Source organism: Rattus rattus, chromosome 2, assembly GCF_011064425.1.
Source record: "Rattus rattus isolate New Zealand chromosome 2, Rrattus_CSIRO_v1, whole genome shotgun sequence".
In the NCBI taxonomy this organism is placed as follows: domain Eukaryota; kingdom Metazoa; phylum Chordata; class Mammalia; order Rodentia; family Muridae; genus Rattus; species Rattus rattus.
The window spans coordinates 114,400,723-114,412,744 of NC_046155.1; the positions used below are offsets into that span (position 1 = coordinate 114,400,723).

Consider the following 12,022-nt stretch of genomic DNA (forward strand, 5'->3'; position numbering starts at 1 on the left):
GGCTATGGTAAAATCCCAGCTGGTACTGTCGCTAAAGGCCATATTGGGATCTGTGAACATGCAACACAGTCAATGTCAAAGTCTGTAGCTCAAATTACTATTAAAGACCTTGTGATCTTCCCTGGTCTGGGTGCTGCCTGGGATCATATTTATGTACAGGGGTTGTACAGAGCTATCACTCAACCCCAATGGCTTTGGCTTTCTGAAGAACTGGATATATTCCTCTCTGTTTGCAGCTCTCAGGAGAGTGGGCCCTGCACCACACTTGAAAAGCACAATTGACCTGATACTGGTGGTGAAAATATGGGAGAGCTGTCACTTTCATTTATCTGCATTGGTATGACATGGGCAGGGAAGAAATGTCCTAATTCCTACTCATCCCTTCCTACATTCTGCATGCAAGAGAGCAGGGCCAGAGGCCATGAAAGCTGTACCAGATTTCATAAGAGCAGCAGAACTAGCCCTGTCCTTCATTGACTGCAACACTCAGGAGAGTAAGCCTTACAGTTTACCTGGAGTAAAACTGAACTTGGTGGCTAGGGTTCAGGTAAGCTGGTCCTGGGTCATAAGCATAGCAGGGAGCTGATCACACCAGTAATCTGCAGTGCTTTGATATGGGACAGGATAAATCCTCCCCACCCCATTCCAACTACTGCTGGCTATAGAACTGGATCCTAGTTCCTGAGAGTGGAAGCAGTGTCTTTTCTCCTTCTCAGCTGCAGCAATTGCGTTATCAGGACCCACACGTCATCTGAGAAGCAAAGTAGACATGACCCTAAAGGCAGGAGTGCAGGTAAGTTGGCACTAATGGCCTGAGAGTTGAAGTGATGCCCTGCCCCTTGCAAACTTTTACAATTGGGTGAGCAAGCAGCAGCTATGCTGAATAGTTCACCCTGGTCTTGTGGACACAGGAAATACAATGTAGTTGAATGTAGGTCAACTGCTATCTAGACCTACATCCAGGGCTTTGTGTTGGCATACCTTAACATCCAAGTAATCTATGACCTGCTAGAGCAAACCCAAAAGGAGCAGGATCTCCAGAAACAGTAAAACAACTGGATATCTGTGAAGAGTCCCCAGGAAGATGTATTTTTGATAGTGTAGGCAAGCCAGATGACTTGAATGAGACCAATGACTGAATACAACTACCATTTTCAAGTAAAGATGTGGGCCAGTACAGGATATACTGTGGGACTAACTGTGACTCATTAAAGCTTCCAAAGCAGTAAGTTTTTTAAGTGTTGTTTATTTATTTATTTATTATTTATCTTTTTAAGGTAAGGTTGTAGGGGTAGAGGGCACATACAAAAGGAGAAGGAGATGAGTAAAATTGGGTTTCATGTTATATAACTCAAAAAGAGTCAATCAGTATGACTATCAATAAACAAAATTATAACAAAAACAATAAAAAATTACTTAGGTATTCAACCTTTCCTAAGTAGCATAAATATTTATATTATTTTTAAAGACAAGTATTTTCAAAATATATTAACACATAAAAAGTTAGTTCAAGTTCTTTCTTATAATGCCTTTTCTGGGATTACACATTTCACTTAATTTCTCAATAAATTAATTGCCTTTTTGGTTGTTGCTACAGAACCTGAAAACAGTTTCAACACATCTTAGAAATAAATATTTTTATAGGTTCAAATATAGGGTAAATAATATATCATCAACATACTAATATTACCTGCTTTTTAACTAGGTCTGAAAAATAAATCTTTCCCAAAAATATTCTCCTTTACATAAACAACAGTACTGGGGAATAGTAACTGTATGGAACCAAGTATGTGCTTATACTGTTTCAATGGAATTTTATAATTAAAATTTCCAGAAAAGTTTGAAATAAGAAACTATAGACAGAAACCAAACTGATCATGTTTCAGTTCAACTGCTGTAATTATTATGATATGAGGTATATACACTGTGTGCTTATTCTAAAGAGTTTATAATATTACATTTTACTTGACATATATAATGATATTATGACCTTGTTTCATCTTGCCTTTCAGACTGTTGGAATCAGGGCTTCAGTAATGCCCTGAATTTTCTCAGTACATAGAGACTGAACAACAAATGATGCCAGCTGGCATTCTTTCGACTTAATCAGTTTTCAAATTTCCTTTTGGACCCCCAAACAGGAGTTCTTTGCCCCAGTTCAACAGGAAGCAATTATGAGAAGACCATCATCCCAATACATGAAGCTGTTTGGATGAGTTTTGGCCATTTAATGACTTGTAGATAGGTCGTCATTTTAGGGAGTTATTTACAAATTTTTGTGGTCTTGAACAAGGAGGAAACTAAATAGCAAGTTAGATTCAGGTATTTCTTTTTTTCTATCTTTGTACCTTAGGTAAGGGAATGGGTTTAAGAAGAAAATTGTGGGATATGAAATATTATCAAAAATTAGAAAAAGGGGTAGAAAATATTGAAATTACTCTAATACTAAAAAGTTATAGTCATGATCTTATTGATGAGATCTCTATATTTTGATGTGAAATTCGTGTTATATTTTGTTTCATTGGTACAGATATTTTAGAGGTTGATATGGGTTTGAGGTTTTCATTGGTATAAATCTTTCTGTATTGATACAAAATTTAAGACAAATTTTGATACAACATAATACATATTGGCTCAACTCATATATATTATGTATTATGACTGTGTATTTCATTTTAAGATACAAGGTTTAGTCCAACTTCTTTTAATGGAAGAATTTAAAAGGATAATAGAAATTAATAGGATAATTAAATAATGCAAGTTAGCTATGAGTCAATCAAATTCACGGGCATATTAAATACTAGTTTAGCTAATTACAAAATGTTCGAGTATTTTTTTTTGATAGGAAATAGCTAAGAATAAACAACTCTTGACAATATAGAGGTAGTATTAATAGATTTTCTTCAAAAACTTCAAAGACTCACAGAATATAGCATTAAAATATAATTTTATTAACTTAAGATCTGCAAAAGTTAAGGTCTCCTTGTCTCCCAGCATCACGCTCCCAGAAATAATACAAAGAAATAATATATATTTAAAATAGCTTGACCATATACCCAGGCTCTTCTGACTACAATCATAATAATCCACTTATTTTAATCTCTATTTTGCCACATGCCTAATTTCCAAGCATCTGTCTCCTCACACCTTCCTTTCTAAACAAATTTTCCTGTGCTTGGCTCTATTTCAGAATCCTTTCTTCTCCCTATGTCCCGCCTTTTATTTCTTTCTTAATTCACAGGCTATCTGCTTTTTAATTATCACGTTATACATCCATACAGTACACAAAATATTCTCTGTACAAAGATAATTTTTTTAAAAAAAATTGAGACAGGTCAATTCCTGAAAGTAAGCTCATTCCACGTCAAAGCTCAAGTTGGAGTTTCATCAATTGAAAAACAAACAAACTAACTAATCTAACTTCATCTGCAAACAAACGCAAATGATAGCATTATAAGCCCCAACTATCAAGTTATGAAGTGGCAGCATTTGATCTTTCTTTGATGTTTTAGTTTTGTTTCAAACTATTTTGTGTGTGTGTGTGTGTGTCTGTGTCTGGGTGTGCGTGTGTGTGTGTGTGTGTGTGTGTGTGTGTGTGTGTGTAGTGTGTGTATGTGTGCTAAGTACTACAATCCCTTTAACGTTTGCAGTGGGAATGATTACACCGTGCCATTGTGTATTTAAAGTTTATAATTTATATTTTTCATTTTATAAAGGCTCCCTTTTCACTGGTCAACTTAAGTTTCAAATGAAATTTGAAGAAAAGACTCCCAAACAATAATGGTGCTGTTAACACTTTATGAAGTTTTAACATCTTAAAAGTCAAATCAAATTTTATGTTGTGAAAGGAATATGAAAGTTTAGACAGAAGGAGAGGTTTGATATTGTGTAAACATTATACCTTTGTTATACCTTTGGGTATCAAATTGGCAAAGAATGAAACTATCATGGTTTACAGTAATTTTCAACTGTGTGTGATGTAAAATGACATTAGAAAGAAACTTCTGGACATACTCCTGATGGTCTTTCAAGTATAAGTGAATGACCTCAGAAGTACACTTTGAGTGTATTCTGTTGAATATCATCCTTTAACTTAATACAGAGCAAAGGGTGAGTAGACCATCAGCATTGTCTTGGCATGTGTCTTCTCTGCTTCATAATTTCAGGTTGAATGTGACTCTTACTACGAGAAATATGACTTCCCTTCCATGCCAGGTGCATGATTCCTATGTTCAAATCATAAGCCACATAATATGTATTTAATTTAATATGATTCTACAGAAAGTGTGAGCCAATTCCTTCATGAATTTTTTTTATGTGTTTTCTAGGTAATGATCAATCTTTCCCACAGAAAATGGCAATTACTGTAACACTAATTGTCTTTTGTAAGACAAAAATAAATGATAAAGAATGGTGTTAAGAAAAAAATTTCCTGCCCTTCTAGTCTGAACTTGTGTCCTAAGCAGACACTGGGTGCTGGCCCACATCCATTCCTACAAACCCAGAGGAATCCCATCACCCAGGTGCTCTAACACACCCAGGATCACAGGATGACAAGAACACAGGATCAAAGGATCACAGGATCACAGGTGTGCTAAGAGGACCAGGATCACAGGAGCACAGAATCAGAAAGGAAAGTAGACTTACAGGACAACAGACACACCCAGGAACAGTGGGGCTCTGACATATTCAAGGCCAGTTGAGGCCAAAACATAGTACCCTAAACCCAGCATAACTGGGAGCCACATAGGAACTAGAGGAAAAAAATCCCACTCACCCAGAGGCAAGATTTCCTTCTACCTTGTATCTAGGCCAGAAGCAAATTCAGAGCTCTGGCCTCCCCCACCCCCACCCACTCCTGCAACACCCATAGAAAGCTTGACTCAAAGGAACTCTGACACAACAGGGACTCAGGAGCTTGGTCATAGCAGGACTTGAGGATAACAGACACAGCTAGACTCCCAAGGAGCTCTGATACACTCAGGACCCCAAATTCCCAGGGTCACAAGATCACAGGATCACAAAGACACCTACCAGGATCACAAGGACAGGCAACATTTAGAGACAACTTGGGCAGGCATTAAAGATAACAAGATAGCAAGAGATAAGTGCATGAACATAAACAACAGAAACCAAGGCTACATGACATCATCAGAACCCAGTCCTCCCACTACAGCATGTCCTGAATATCTCATCACAAGTAAAAAAGCAAGATTCGGAGTTAAAATAATATCTCATGATGACTATAGAGGACTTTAAAAAGGACATGAATAAATCCCTTAAAGAAATTCAGGAGAACACAACCAAACAGGTAAGGGAATTGAACAAAAACATCCAGGATCTATAAAGGGAAATAGAAACAATAAAGAAATAACAAAAGGAGACAATGGTGGAGATAGAAAACCTAGGAAAGATCAAGAATCATAGATGCAAGCATCACCAACAGAATACAAGAGATAGAAGAGAGAATCTCAGGTGCAGAAAATACCATAGAAAACAACGACACAATAGTCAAAGAAAATACAAAATGCAAAAACCTCCTAGCCCAAAACATACAGTAAATCCAGGATACAATGAGAAGACAAACCTAAGAATAAAAGGGATAGAAGTGAGTGAAGATTCCTAACTTAAAGGGCCAGTAAATGTCTTCAACAAAATTATAGAAGAAAACTTCCATAACCTAAAGAGAGTGATGCACATGAGCGTACAAGAAGCCTACAGAACTCCAAACACACTGAACCACAAAAGAAATTCTTCCTGTCACATACTAGTCAAAATTAAAAATGCACAAAACAAAGAAATAATCAAAGCAGTAAGGGAAAAAGGTCAAGTAACATATAAAGGCAGATTTGTGAGAATTACATCAGTCTTTTCAGGAGAGACCCATATCCTGGACAGATGACATTCAGAAACAAAGTGAACACAAATGCCATCCCAGGTTACAATACCCAGCAAAACTCTCAACTACCATTGATGGAGAAACAAAAATATTCCTTGACAAAAAAAATTTACACAATATCTTTCCACAAATCCAGCCCTGCAAAGGATAGTAGATGGAAATCTACAACACAAGTAGGGAAACTATATCAAGGAAAAAGTAATCTTCTTGCAACAACCTCGCTACCCCCCCAAAAAAGATAGCCACAGAAACATAATTCTGCCTTGATCAACAAAAGTAACAGGAAACAGCAATCACTACTCCCTAATATCTCTTAACATCAATGGACTCAATTCCCCAATAAAAATACATAGACTAACAGACTGGATATGGAAAGAGGGCCCAGAATTTTGCTGCTTATAGGAAACACACTTCAGTGACAAAAACAGACACTACCTCAAAGTAAAAGGCTGGGAAAAATTTTTTCCAAGCAAATGGATCCAAGAAACAAGCTTGAGTAGCCATCCTAATACTGAATATCATTGACTTTTATCCAAAAGTTATCAAAAAGAATAGATACTCATCAAAGAAAAATCCACCAAGATGAACTTTCAATTCTGAATATCTAAGCTCCAAATGCAAGGGATGCTACATTCATAAAAGAAACTTTACTAAAGCTCAAAGAATACATTACACCACACACAATAATAGTGGGAGACTTCAACATCACATTCTCACCAATGGACACATCATGGAAACAGAAACTGAGCAGAGACACAGTGAAACTAACAGAAGTTATAAACCAAATGTATTTGACAGGTATCTATAAGATATTTCATCCTAAAACAAAGGATATCCCTTCTTCTCAGCACATCATGGTACCTTCTCCAAATTTGACCATATAATTAGTAAAATAACAGGTTTCAACAGATACAAGAAGATTAAAATAATCCTATGTATCCTATCAGATCAACAAGGACTAAGACTGGTCTTCAATAACAGCAAAAAAGAACAGAAAGGCCACACATATATGGAAGCTTTACAATACTCTACTCAATGATAACTTGGTTGAGGAAGAAATAAAGAAAGAAATTAAATACTTTTTAGAATTTAATGAAAATGAAGGCCCAACATACCCAAACTTATAGGACAAAATGGAAGCAGTGCTCTGAGGAAAACTCAAAGCTATGAGTGCCTCTGAATAGATACTGGAGAGAGCACTCATAAGCAGGTTGATAGGACACCTAAAAGCTCTAGAACAAAGAGGAAAAATACACCCAAGAGGAGTTGAAGATAGAAAATAATCAAACTTGGCCAAAATCAACTAAGTAGAAACAAAAAGAACAATAAAAACAATCAACAAAACCAGGAGCTGGTTCTTTGGAAAAATCTATAAGATAGATAAACCCTTAGCCAGACTAACCAGAAGGCACAGAGAGGGTATCCAAATTAACAAAATCAAGTATGAAAAGGGAGACATAACAACAGAATCTGAGGAAATTAAAAAAATCATCATGTCCTACTACAAAAGCCTATACTCAACAAAAGTATAAGATCTGGATGAAATGGACCATGTTTTAAACAGATACCCAGTACCAAAGTTAAATCAAGATAAGTTTAACCATCAAACCATTCCAATACTTCTAAAGAATTAGAAGCAGTCATTAAAATCTCCCAACGAAAAAAAGCCCAGGACCAGAAGGATTTAGTGCAAAATTCTCTCAGACATTCAAAGAAGATGTAATACCAATACTTTTCAAACTATTCCACAAAATAGAAACAGAAAGAATATTACCCAACTCCTTGTATGAAACCACAATTACACTTATAACTAAACTTCACAAAGACCCAACAAAGAAAGAGAACTTCAGACCAATCTCCCTGATGAATATTGATACAAAAATACTTATTAAAATTCTTGTGAACTGAATACAAGAACACATCAAAATGATTAACCATCATGGTCAAGTAGGCTTTATCCCACAGATGCAGGATGGTTCAGTATTTGGAAACCCATCATCATGATTCAAGCTATAAACAAACTCAAAGAAACAAAGCACATGATCATCTCATTAGTTGCTTAGAAAACATTTGAGAGGATTCAACATCCCTTCATATTAAATGTCTTGGAAAGATCAGGAATTCAAGGCCCATAGTTAGACATAGTAAAAGTAACCTACAATAAAACAGTAGCCAACATCAAACTGAATCAAGAGAAACTTGAAGCAATCCCACCAAAATCAGGGACTAGAGAAGGCTGCTGACTCTCTCCCTCTTTATTCAATATAGGACTCGAATTCCTAACCAGAGCAATTAGACAACAAAAGGAAGTCAAAGGGATAAAAAAAAATCAGAAAGAAAGAAGTCAAAATATCACTATTTGCAAATTATATGATAGTATACTTAATTGATTACAAAAAATTCCATCAGACAACCCTAAACCTGAAAAATAACAACAAAGTAGCTGGATATAAAATTAACTCACACAAACCAGTAGCCTTCCTCTACCCAAAGGATAAACAGGCTGAGAAGGAAATTAGGGAAACAACACCATTCATAATAGTCACAAACAACATTAAATAACTTGACCTGACTCTAACCAAGCAAGTGAAAGGTTTGTATGACAAGAACTTCAAGTCTCTGAAGAAAGAAATTGAAGAAGATCTAAGAAGATGGAAAGATCTTCCATCCTCATGGATTGGCAGGATTAATATGTAAAAATGCCCATCATGCCAAAAGCAATATATAGATTCAAAGCAATCCTCATGAAAATTCCAACTCAATTTCTCATAGAATTTGCAAATTCATTTGGAACAACAACAACAACAACAACAACAACAACAAAGGATAGTGAAAACTATTTCAAATTAATTTAATTTGATGGATAGCATTATTTTCTTAAGAAAGGGAACTTGTTTTCTTATGGAAATTATATGGTACAGAAGCCTGGTTTTAGAGAGTCCCAGCAAATTAGAAGTGTTTAATCATCAAAGAAAGTAAATAAAAAACAACTGTAGAAATCAGGGAAAGAATTTGATAATTACAGCCATATAACAATGTATTTTAAAGTAGCAAGAAAAGGTCATAGATTATTAGAAAAGAAGCATATAAGTTATTGGATATCACCCACTCTAGCGTCAAATTGTGACTTTGTTGATCGTTATTCTGTTCAGAAATATATAATGATTCTTAATGTTAGTAACAGTAAAATTTAAGGTGAATAGAGTTGTTTTAATCAGAGAAACTGTTTCATTTAGAAAGGTGGAATGATTTAAAGGGGAAGGTGTTAACCTTAACATATTAATCTGTATGAGACAAATTAGTACTCTAGGAGGATCACCCTGGATGTGTGTTTAAGTATATCATGTGTGTGTGTATGTGTGTATGTGTGTGTGTGTGTGTGTGTTATGTGTGTGTAAAAGGAGAGAGAGACAGAGAGAGAGACAGAGAGAGAGAGACAGAGACAGAGACAGAGAGACAGAGAGAGAGAGAGAGAGAGAGAGAGAGAGAGAGAGAGAGAGAGAGAGAGAGAGAGAAATGTGTGTGTGTGTGTGTGTGTGTGTGTGTGTGTGTGTAAGATTTGAATTTTTGTGAGAATGATGCAGCTGGGCCCAAGTGGTTGGCGAGAAATGTTTAAATGAGTACCATGAATCTAAAAGAATTTTATGAGTTTATTTATATTTGCCTCTATGCAAAAAGGTTTTCATTCTGCAAGTAATTGTCTCTTCTCTTGGTTCAATGGAAATTTACTGCTCCAAACTTCCCCCTAACCCCACAAGTAAGGGGCATCTGGACAGAAAGGAAAAGGCTCTAGCAATTAATTCTTTACTTTTTTTTTTTCTCGGAGCTGGGGACCAAACCTAGGCCTTGTGCCATAGGCAAGAGCTCACCACTGAGCTAAATCCCAACCCCTTAATTCTTTACTTTATCTCCTGCTGTTTCAGGATGAGGTGTTAACTGCCAGAAAGTGCATTTTCTGTCCTCAGCGGATCACAGAAGGCAGACTGCCATTTAGAATTTACAAGTATGCTTTTAATATTATACAACCCTAACATCTCCTAAGACAAGTCTTAACCCCAACTTTTTAAGACAGGAGTCTTACCCTTCACTGATACTTGTTGCCTCAAGAACCTAAGTGAGAAAAAAGACCCTAATTTCTGCCTGTAAGGACTTCAGCAATACTTTTATTAACATAAGGGCAAATTCTGTGACATAGTGGAAAATACATGGTTTATCAGTGTTCTGAACCAAGATTACACAAAGGAAATAAAATAGTAAAGGGAGAGACTTGAAGGTTTTATTCTGCCCACTGAACAACTATAATTTCAAGGGAAGAGTCAATTCTGTTAAGAAAAGGATGATATATATATATATATATATATATATATATATATATTGTAATTTTTCTAAAAATTTATAGCAAAACATGGTACAATAGTCATAAATGGTAAATTAGTACAACATATGCATGCAGTTAAAGTAGCACTTTATAGAAAGGTAAAATGGGGGCCATAACAATGTTGAAGTATCTATGTAGTGTCCTGGCTCCATTTCTACTGAGCATTTCTGTATATCAGTTTGTTAGTTTTGCTTTTTTCTCATACCTGACAGGTTATGGAAGAATCTAGCAAGCCCATTGTCATTCGAAAAACAGGGTTCATCCTCATGAGATGTTCCTGAGCTACAGACTGTATGTGGGGTGTTCTTCCTTGTAGTGTACAGAACAGTCATAATGAGTAACTTCCTCATCATCACTCTCATCACTCTGAATTTGAAACTCCAAACACCCCTGTACTTTTTCCTGAAGAATTTGTTCCTGTTGGATGTCTTCTTCATTTCTGTTCCAAACCCTACTTTTATTATCAATAGCATAACTCACTATAATTCAATTTCAATTATGGGTTTTGCCCTCCAAGTATTTTTAATGACTTCTTCTGCATCTGGGGAAGGATTTGTCCTAACAGCAATGTCATATGACTAGTAAATTGCCATTTGCTCTCCCCTACACTATGAGGCCATCAAGAGTAGTGGTAACTGTGTGCTGATGGTGGGTGTTTCCTGGGCTACTGGAGTAGTCTTTAGAACTTTATACACAACTGGAATGTTTTCCATGCCTATCAGAAACTCCAATGTGATCCCAGTTTTTCTGTGATATTCCCTCATTGTTAAGGATTTCCTGCTCTAACTCACTTTTGGTCATTTATACAAATGTTGAAATTGGTCTAATCTTGGAATTGGTGTTTGTCTGGGCATGTCTTGTTTCATTTTTGTTGTGATCTCTTACTTTTACATTTTCTCCACTGTACTGAAGATTCCTACTACTAATGGTGAGTCCAAAGCATTTGCCCCTGCCTCCCCCACCTCACATTTTTCATTGTTTACATTACTACTGCTTGTTTTGTCTCTCTCAAGCTCCCCTCAAACATAGCATCAATTGCAGATAGAGTGTTTTCTGTGCTATGCATTGTGTTGTCTCAAGCACTTAATCCTGTGACTTATAGCCTGAGAAATACTGATGTAAAGTGTACTTTGAGGAGTTTGTAACAAAATCTCTGCCCAAGGGGTTCACTTCACTTAACAGTTAAAAGTATCTGTCCATGGTATAGTGCTTCACATTTTACAAGCAAGTTTTATAATTATTGACTCTCAAAAATTATAGATTTTCATTTTGACTTGAGAAAATAAACACTTCGATGAATGCTATTATGATCAAAGATCAGAAAATTTTATTAGACTAACCTATAAAGTTATGATACCAATTTATATTCTTATATGACAAAGCTTTTCTCATTTGGGGACTATAACCCTTTAAAAGGATTGCTAATTTTCTCTTCATCATAATACTGAATAAATATCTGTTCATTTGATAACTCCTTATTTACTTCCTTTTCAAACTAGATAAAAAATAACAAAATCTGTGAGATGGATGAAGCACATGAACAATCAAGGTTATTTCCACATACAGTTTATATGCTGATTTTTTCCAATAATTAGAAATAGCAAGAAGCAACACACTAGGCCAAGATTTAAGTAGGCTCAATCCTTGAAGAAGTATCAAATTCTTGAGACAAAGACAAACCTGGAAAAAGAGCATATAAACTAAGTTCTAAAAGACAAATAGTGGCTACACAGGTTGAACCTATT

At 35.8% G+C, this 12,022-nt stretch overlaps 1 pseudogene; it reads left to right on the forward strand.

Moving 5' to 3' along the window:
• Positions 1-3,977: 3,977 nt before the first annotated feature.
• On the forward strand, positions 3,978-11,521 carry LOC116891872 (annotated as a pseudogene).
• The last annotated feature ends 501 nt before the right edge of the window (positions 11,522-12,022 follow it).